Source organism: Carettochelys insculpta, chromosome 1 (genome assembly GCF_033958435.1).
Source record: "Carettochelys insculpta isolate YL-2023 chromosome 1, ASM3395843v1, whole genome shotgun sequence".
Taxonomy (NCBI): domain Eukaryota; kingdom Metazoa; phylum Chordata; order Testudines; family Carettochelyidae; genus Carettochelys; species Carettochelys insculpta.
Window position 1 is genome coordinate 238,983,453 of NC_134137.1, and position 10,088 is coordinate 238,993,540.

The following is a 10,088-nucleotide window of genomic DNA, read 5'->3' on the forward strand; positions in this document are numbered from 1 at the left end:
GTAGTGGTTGTTTTTTTTAATTTATATAATCTGATCCTCACATGAAAGGTCATACAGAATTCTTATCAAGTCTAGTAACTCCAACTCTGCTACTGAGTCGCTGTATAGCCTTGGGGTGAAAACGCTACACAATCCATCTTTTCACTTCCACATTATTGGAAATTGGAACCATCTCAAAGGTTACAAATCCCACTAGGCACCAAGGTTTCAAAGTCCAAGGGAGTGAGGCACCATGGTGCCTAGTGAAATTCTCAAAAGCACCCATCTGCTTCTTTAAACACCCAAGTGCCTTTAAATATCTGGCCCTAAGTGCCTCAGTTAGTTCAGACTAACACAGCTATCTCTCTGTCATTATTCTAAAAATGGGATTTGTGTTCCTAAATCACCTAAGTACTCTTGAAAATTTTACCCTTTGGCATGTGATTTACTGGTTATTGGCTATTGCCTTGTATCTTGTGCAGTCAGATCCACCTGTGCAAAGGGCAGAGGTTGAAGCACCCTTCTCCTTATATTTTACACTAGCTTTCATTTGGTGCACATAGATGTAAATGATTACACAAGTTACAAGGCAGCAGAGAACTGGGCTATACACTTCTATCTCAGAGAAATCATGTCAGATTAATTGATAGGCTACAGTGGTGTGAACTGCTAGATGACAGGATCATCAGTCTCTTCTTGGAAGGGAAGGAATCGCTAGAACTCTGTACATTTAAAATTGGACTGGATACCACACTTACAATCTTGCACAGGTAAGTGGTAAGACTAGATGATTTCAAAGGCCTGTTTCACCTTTTGATGGATGCACGTAAATCATGTTAGTTGTAATTGACAGTACTTGTATAGCATCTTTCATCCATGGATCCCAATTTCAACATTTTGTTTAGTTTTACTTTTTTTAATAATTAGAACTGCTCAATCAAACCAACCATTTCATTATGGCCTGTGCTAACTGTTTTGTTTGACACAAAACAAACTTGTTTTCCACTTTTTAATTCCTTCTGAAATGATTTTTCTCTGGGTTTTTCCGATGCCAGAGAACAGAAGAATCCATTATTCTGCAAGCTGTAGCAGCCAGTTCTTTGTTTTAACCATTAGACAGCACTGCCTTTTTAATCTGTGGCTTCTGTTTGGCAAAACAATGTGCAATAATTGAGTGAGCAGTCAAAGTTATGTGGTTTCCTTTTAATCATCAGGATTATGATGACGATCATGATTGTTTTTTATATATTCATATTGTCATAGCACTAGAGCACTCTAATAGGGGAGCAGGAGTGCAATGTTCTAAGTGGTATGCATGCAAAGAACAAAAAGACGGTTCCTGCCTTCAATTACTCTGTTTATGAACAGCGAAGAAAGAGCTGGCATGCTTATTTAAACCATGGTCATTGGGATCTGTTGGATTGCACAATGTATGCCCCTGAAGAAAGAGTGGGCCAGGAGTGAATGGGTGAGGTTCTGTGGCATACAGTGTATAGGAGGTTACACTAGATGATTATGATGGTCCCTTCTGGCCTTAAAGTCTATTATAGGGGTCTCAAACTCATGGCCTGGGGGTCCTCTGTGGCCCAAGCAGTTCCACAGTCTGGCCTGTGAGTCCATGTGGCCTTGGGAGGAATGTTCAGACCCTTCCTCCAAGCCCAATGCCTCTCCTCACCCAACCCCCAGTGCAGCACTTCTCCCAAACACCGTCCCCTCAGGCACATGTCCTCGATTACCAGGGAGCCTTGTGCAGGGTGGCAGCAGGGGTCAGGCCCCCTGCATTCACCGTGCAGCAGGAGCTGCGGAGAGGTGGGGTGACACAGCAGCCTGTGCTGCTGCACCTCTGTCTCCCAGGCCAGCCTGGTCACTGCGCTTCACTGCAGTGGTGGGAAGCAGAATCTTCCAGCACCAGCTCACCACGCTCCCAATGGTGTGGAGACCTCGGCCCCTCTCCAGAACCACTGCCAGAGAGGTGTGTCTGCTGGAGGCTAGGAGGATTTGAGGACTGGCACTGTCTCTAAGGTAAACTGAGTTTTAGACCCCTGGTCTGTGAGTTCCTCAGTTGGTGTCAACTGATGTGAGTGCAGCCACATCAGGGTACATCAGCTGATGGTCTGGCCTCATTTGTGCAAACCTGAGCTGTTTACATAAAGCTGTCCTCCACCAGGCCAAAGAATTTGTTATGCTTGGCCTAGAGAATGGACATTTCTGTACTTGCCATGTATTTATTGCTGTGTTTACAGCAGGCTACTGATGAAGTCTTGAAAAAACCTCCTCAGTGCTTCCACTGGTGTCTGCATTCTGTAAGCAGCCCTCCGTGAGTACAGCCAAGGCTGACTTTGCATTAGGAGAGTCTCCTTCTCCTCCTGGAATGAGAAGCTGAGTAGCTTGCCAGGGTCATTTTGTCCTGTGACTCTTCTGCACAGGCATAATATGTAGATACAAATAGGTGCCAAGGATGATTCGACTTTGATGCTGTCTCGTGAAGATGTACTTTTGTACCCCACAGTTATTCTAGCAGGCCCTCAACTGTGTGAGAACCCATATCTCCATTTCAGTGGGGCTATATTATTTTATACCAGATGGGGCTCTGGCCCCATAACTTCGTTTATCGGGTAAACATTATTGAAGACGAATATGCAACGTACTAAGCTACAATTTGAATGGTGCTGCAGTTTGAAAGACGCACCTGTGCATGGGGAGCTAGGGCTTCACTGAACACGGAAGTGCCTCATCTGACTGTTATAAAACATGCTCACTCTAGTGGAAATCGGAAATAGTCTGAAGGTCACTGGTCTGCTCCAGCTCCAAACCAATGTGAGATCAGACTTGTGAGATTGGAGCTGGTGATTAAATTGAAGACTCAGATGAACACGCTGGGCCGTACTCTTCTGGAACCACACCAGCCTGCACCTGCTGAGGGCCTACTGCTTCACTCACGCGCAGTCAGGTTAAAACTGCTGTTATGTTAAATAATTATAAGTGAGCTTCCATATACCAATGACGAAATTCTACACTCAAGTCTCTGCTATGGTTTTTTACTCCCTCCCTGTATACAAACAATATACATATGCAGAAAGAGCAGAATAGGGAAGGTGATCTCTTTTGCATAGATCCTCAAAGCAGCATTTCTGTTCTGCTACAGACTGAACCTCTCTAATCCAGAACTCTTTCATCCAGCAGCATCCATAACCTGGCTTGATTTTAGTTAGCTGGATGACCACTAATCATATGTGTGGTCAGGTTTCCCATGGTCCCATAAAGTTTGTCTACAGCCACCAGCTCTGTGTTTTGTGCTGCTATTTAGCTGTAATTTATCCCTAAATGTCTTCTAAGAACCCAGTAAGTAATGGGAAGAGTTGCTAATGCTGCTCGACAATATTGACCTCCCGTGGTTCGGTAAATTCTCTCATCTAGTACTGGTCCAGTCCCGAGGTTACTAGACAAGAGAGGTTCAATCTGTAGGTGCTACATCATGTGTAGCCATGTATTTCTCAATGGATAGAGCTTTGGACTGGATTTGTGGACTCCTGCTTTGACTTTCCGTTGCCTGGCATAATCACACAGACCTGAAGTTAACGGGATAGAAAGTGTTTCAATCCTACAAATGCATAGACACCCGAGTAAATTTAAATGATCAGATTATTTGATTTGAATGAAAGTATTCAGCTGCCTAAACTTACTTATGTGTGAAAGGTTTTGAAGGCTATAAATTCTCCCTTAGGAACAGTTTAAGTCTTGTATTTGGTAATTGTAGACTTGGTATTTCAGTCAAGTTTAAATTAAAAGCTTCAAGGATCATAAACTGTAAAGCTGGAAACAACCTTGAGAGATCCCCAGCAATCCTGGCAAGACTATGTATTATCTAACCCATTCCTGAGAAGTATGTGTTTATCCTGCTCTTAACAATCTTCACTGACAGAGATTCCATAGCCTCCCTGGACAATTTATCCCAGTGCTTAGACACCCTGACAGGAAATTTTCCTTCATCTCCTTTGCTGCAATTTAAATCGGTTGTATCTTACCCTATCCTCACACATTGAGAAGATTAATTCTTCTCCCTCTTGCAACAGCTTTTTATGCACTGGACAACCGTTATCTTGCCCCCCCCCCCCCCCCCCCCGTTTTCTTGTCTTCAAACTAAACAAACTCAGTTCTTCCAGTCTTCTCATATGGGACATGTTTTCTAGATCTCTAATAACTGTTGTTGCTTTTTTCTGGACTTTCTCCAATTTGTTCACACCTCTGATGCTCCACAGTACTTGTCACAATACCCCACTTGCAGGCTAATCAGCACAGAGTATGACAGAAGAATTAATTCTTAGGTGTTGCTTTCAACACTCCTGCTAATGCAGCTCAGAATTATTTTGCTTTTATGCATCAGTGTTACTCTATTGACCAGTATTTAGCTTGTGACGGAAGAGGTTTCTTTGGAAAGGCCAGTTACATTTGTACAGTACTGAGGTGCTACTGTGTCCCTGACAGGATGAATTGGATTCTGCTGAATACACAGAACATCACAGTCCTCTAGTGGTAGAAATAAAAATGTGCAAACATGCTATTATTGTAATCATTGCTGGTGGTTATTCCATTCTTATATGTTGTACACCACTGTCTCTTAGTGGCTGGAAGTGATATTTTAATTACTGGAGTAAATGGAAACTGAAACCAAATAGAAAACTAGGTTTTTGGCACAGTTCTCTGATAAACTGGAGACTTTATTCTTCATTTTAATATGTTATTTTAAACAATAGTGAAGGTTAATTTGATTTTCCTGAATTTCAGTACTATTATCATTACCCAGAGAAAAAGGAAAAAAATCAGTGAGAACTGTATAAGAAGTACAGTTTAAATATCACTAGAAAGGACTGCAAAATCTCAATACCCTGCCTAACATGGAGCATCCTCTGGTATTCCAGTTTTGGGCCATTCTTAGCACTACCAATGTTCAGATTCCTATCCATAGATCCGTTCTGGCACCTCACAAGGCCTTGCCACTACATCTTAGTGCTAAACTGCAATTATACTTGCTTTGCATGAGATGAAATTGCTGTGCAAGTTACATTTCAGGGAAGAATCCTCCCTTGATGCATTTGTGAAGTGGACAAATGTTCCCTAAAGGTTAAGGAGGAGCCAGACAGGTCTTCACTTCTAGCCTAAATCAAATGTGAATATAAGACTACAGGGATGAGCTTCTGCATTCTCTCTGCTGCCTAATCTCTCTCCAAATCTGTGTATAATGGAAGTGTAGACCTACAGCTGAAGTACCAAAGAGAGGAAGTGGGGGAAAAAAAAAAAAGAACTGAGAGGGTTCAGTAAGTTTCAGGCAACATTAAATGTGAATGCGCTAATCAAACCCGCCTCTAAACAAAATGGAGGGATCTTGAATATTTTGGAAGACAGGACTAAAATATATGTAATCTTGACCAATTAAGTAACAGAAGCAATATGAGCATTTGATGCACATCTAGTGCCTTTAATTCAAGGATCTCAAAGTACTGTACAATCATTAGTCAATTAAAGCCTCATAACACTTCTGGTTTGTAAGTCTCCCTTCCCCTCACCATTTTACAGATCACTAAAAAATGATCTTGTCAAGAAAGGTGCAAAGGGGGTCACATTATACAGGACTTATCACCTGCAAGGTGTAAGAAGAGGCCATAACTAGGTACGCTGAATGACTGCAGAATAGGAGGGGGAGTCAATAGCAGATTCATGAATCAACAGCACCACACTATTGCAACAATATACTCCAGACCCATGAATGCCATATTGCCATTATTAATCGGAGTACAGTGTAAATGGAATGAGGTCATTATTTTGGTTTACTAGCCGTTAAGGTTTGATCACCACATCTTAAAGACTATGTAGAGAACTCAGAGAAGAGCAAATAAATTGATAAACATGGTGGAAATTAAGATCACCGTCAACATAAAAAGGTGCTACGGTCTTGATTTCAGTTACACGACCTTTGGCTTCAGTCCTGCCACTTATGCAGACTGTTTATACCAATGGTGAATTTAACTTTAGAACTCCAGAAACTTTCCAGGCAATGAAGCAAGTTACTAAGGGAGATGGTAAAGGCCAACCTACTTCGACATTCTTTCACCCTCCTGTTTGCTTTTCTCTGTTACAGTATTCTTCTCTTTTCTGACCATTTTTAGAAACTCTCTTGACACTTATACTTACATCTGAGTTCAGACACTGCCTGTACAGGGACAGATGAGAGTTATGCAAGTACAGTACAAAAGGATTGTGTAGTTGGCTCACTGTGCATCCTTTCTAACCCTATGGATTCTATGTGAGAGACGGAAAATGGCTTTACTGTTATAAGCCATCCTGATATGTTAGTGCCCTCTCTTGTGCTGCAGGCACCATGTTATCTTTTATGCCAACTCACACCTTTTTAATGCATGTGGCTCTATATTTGTACTGTCATCCCTCAAATATGAGAGAGAGAGAGAGAGAGAGAGACAGAAAGACAAAATTCTTGGAAATATGCTTAAGTACTCAACCCTACCATGTAAACAAATCCTCTATGAATAAATCTGGTCCCATGATCCAGTCCTCTTTTTTTTCTCTTGCTTCTCTGGCTGACTTCTGAATAGCACATAGGGAATGCATTTAGCACAAGGTCTGTGTGGAAAACCTCAGCTCCAATATTCTTCTAGCCCAGCATGTGAGGAACTCTGTGGAAGTAGTCCTTTAGTACTGAAGGTGGGTGGAAGAGGAGAGAGTGACACTGTTAAGAGAAGATCTAAGAGAAATGTACAGCATCATCCGTATGAAAACACATGCATAATTCTGTATTGATGCTGATGGCTAAATTGCCAGCTTCCCAGACTATTATTGAAGGCACTAGAATGTGATAATATGCCTATAGCTCACCTTCTTTTTTTATACTGCAGCAACAGAAGGTTTGACTGAGCTGTAGGCTCCTAAGAGCTTCCAGAGAAAAAGCCCAAGAGCTAGTGACGTGAAATACTAAGGTGCTGCCACATATTTGAGTCAGGGGACAGATTAAATGGCGATCAAGAGCCTGCCGGAGAAAAGTCACCCAAAGAACTCATTGTGTGAAAGTTCCCAAGCAACAAGCCACACTGTCAACATGTCTCTTTCGTGTACATGAGTTCTACATGCACATCTTTAGCTCTGCCTTTGCAGGGACAAAAGGAGAGAAAACATTCACATCCATGCTTTCCCCTCACTTATGGTTGTAATTGAACAAAAATTGCCACTTTTCGCTCCTGCGCAGCTCGTCCAGATGGGGGGTCCTATCTGCTGATAGGAATAAGGGGATTTTGAAGTTTGTGGAGTCCTTTCAAAAAGGACCCCTGTGTAGATGAGCCACATGGGAGCAAAATGTGGCAATTTTGAGGTGCTGCTGCCAGCGGCATGGTAATGGGGTGCTGAATATGCATTTCAATGCCTCATTAGTATTCTTCGAAATGGTCATTAGCATGGCTATTTCGAAGTTTTCTCTAAGCGTAGACATGGCCTAAGTGTCCAATTCTGGCGGTGGCTGATCTTGGCCAAGTCACTTTGCCAGCAGTGACAACATCCACTGTAGGCCCTGGGGCAAGCTGGGAGGAGGCCCAGCTCTGTACGCTGGAAGGGGTGGGGCCAAAACCAGAAGGGGCAGAGCCAAGGGCAGTCAGCCCTCAGCGCCACCCGGACCATGGTGCTGTCCCCCCCTACTCCCACACAGCCAGAGCAGTGCTGCTGTGACCCTTCAAAGGTGCCTAGAGCTGCCAAAGTAGTAGTGGTGGGAGCTCCTGGCCCCTTCAAAGTGCCAGGCCCAGGGGCAACTGCCCCCTTTGTCTCCCTCCCCGACATCATTAGGCCTTCACTTTGCTTTTCTGTGCCTTTCCCTTCTCCCTGTAAGCCCTTCAAAGAGTACTTCTTGCCATATGTTTGTACAGTGCTTAGCACAGAAGGGCCTTCAAGTTAGCGCCTCCATGTGTTTCTGTTATAGAAATATTTCACAATAGAGAACAAGAACGTTACTGAGATGATTGTGCTGGGGCCTACTTAAAAATAGTGGCTCCTGAAGGGAAAAAGTGAGGCCTAGAGCCTAGTATGGATACTTTAAAAAAAAAAACAAAAACAAACACTCAAAACCATTTGTTGCTTAGTTCCAGCAGCAGTTCTTATTGGCAGAAACATTTTGGCAATGAATCTCATGAGCTAAAGGGGAGCTGAATTAAAGGGTGGGGGAAAATTAGGGCAGCCCACAATACCTATTAGTAAAGAGTTTAGCACTGGCTATGATTCCAGGAACCCCAGAGGAGTCGTGGACATCATGGGGACTGAACTTTGGGAGTAAAGAGATGGCTGAGAACTGGCTGCTGGCAGTTGGGAACTTGGTGAAGTCGAGGTCCAGTGATGGAGTGTTTCCACATTGCCAGTAGCCAGTTCTCATCTGTCTCTTTACTCCCAAACTGCAGTCCCCATCATGTTCACAACCCCCAGAGTCTAGTCCCCATAATGAGTCCAGGTCTGTCTTGTGTCCTCACTGCTTTTGACTCTAGATTTAGTCCCTCTATAATGCTCTTAGCTCTGCAGACTTGAAGAAATCTGACATTTCCTGTCAGTTTGTAACTTCTCCTCCTTATCAATGTGACTGACTTGTGACTGTTGTTTGCCAGATCTTCTGTTTGGAACAAGGGCCAGTCAATGCAAGTAGCATGTAGCTATGAGGTACCCCAGCTCCTTGAGTATTTCCTAACACTGAAAAGAATAAAACTGTGCAAAACGTGGGCACTCAATAGACACTTCCATTGCAGATCCCTCTATTTTTTTTCCCTTTTCTACTAGCTGCTGCAATGATTTCCACACGTTTGACTTGCACAGTCGTCCAAGAGAAACTCATGTGAACGTCCTTCTCTCTCTCTGACTGAAGGGGGCAGTAGTACAAAACCCACAGAGAAAAGAGACAGAGGTATGCAATCTGCGTGTTAAGGATGTAGCCTTTGTTCCCCATGTCATTGACTGCTTTGCGTTGCATGGGGTAGATGGGTGTTTTCCTCTCTAAAATGTGCCAGGTTGCTTTCAGGTTAGATACACAGTGGGAGTGTTAAGAATGCCTTTGATTTACTAGTATATAATGATTTTCATTCCAATGAGTCAGACTCAGAGGGTACAGTATGACAAGGTTAAGAGCAACCACAAACCCCAATGGAGTCAATAGGCCTCATGCTTCAAGGGTCTGGGCACTACTTCAGTAGGTGCGAGGGGTAGAAAGCACTCAGCATTTTGCGTGGCCTTGTTGTGTTGAGTGCAGTAAGAGTCAGTGGTGCGTACCATCACGCGGGATTTACCACACACAGACAGAGAAGGCAATCGTGCTCAGCCATCTAGTCCATCTCTCTGTCATAGCAGAATTATTTCCTACAGAATGCTACTTCATGGCAGAACAAAGCACTGTCCCACGCATATTGCAGCAGTTTATTCCTGTGTGGTGCGCTGTGTATTTGTAGCCATCCCACCTCTCCCGCCTCATGGACAACGTTAGATTATAACAGCAGTAAAAATGATTCTTTCCACTTGCATATTGCCTTTTATCCAAAGACCTCCAAGTATCTGTACATTTTAATTGCTTCAGCCACCGTCTCACCTACCCTTGGATATGCTGCTGGAATGCGCTCTGGTGGCAGTATAACAGCACACAGCCTTGCTAGACTATACAGTGCGTGGATACATTGAGGTAAGTGGAGTTGCTGTCTATGAAGCCATTAGTCAGTCAAGCCCTATGCATGTGAGAGAGTAAGCATGCACAGTGGTGTTGCTCTTTGGTCTAGATTTTTTTGTTGCTGATAAAATGCCACAAAGAAAATCCACTTGAAATCCTCGCCATGAAAGTTGAAGAAACAAGCAATGACCCGCTAGAGAACTCCGGAGACATCCTGAAACTTCCTGGAGTCTCATCTCTGCATTTTTCAGGCAGTTACATAGCACACAGCACAGTCTGAACCAGGCAAAAATCAGGAAACACCTGTTCTTTTTTCAAAAGCAAATCTGACTCCTTGATGTGAGCCTCACTAAGATGGTGCAAAGCTTTCACACTTCCCTATCACACAGAGCATACATGCATATCAGAAGTAGGACAT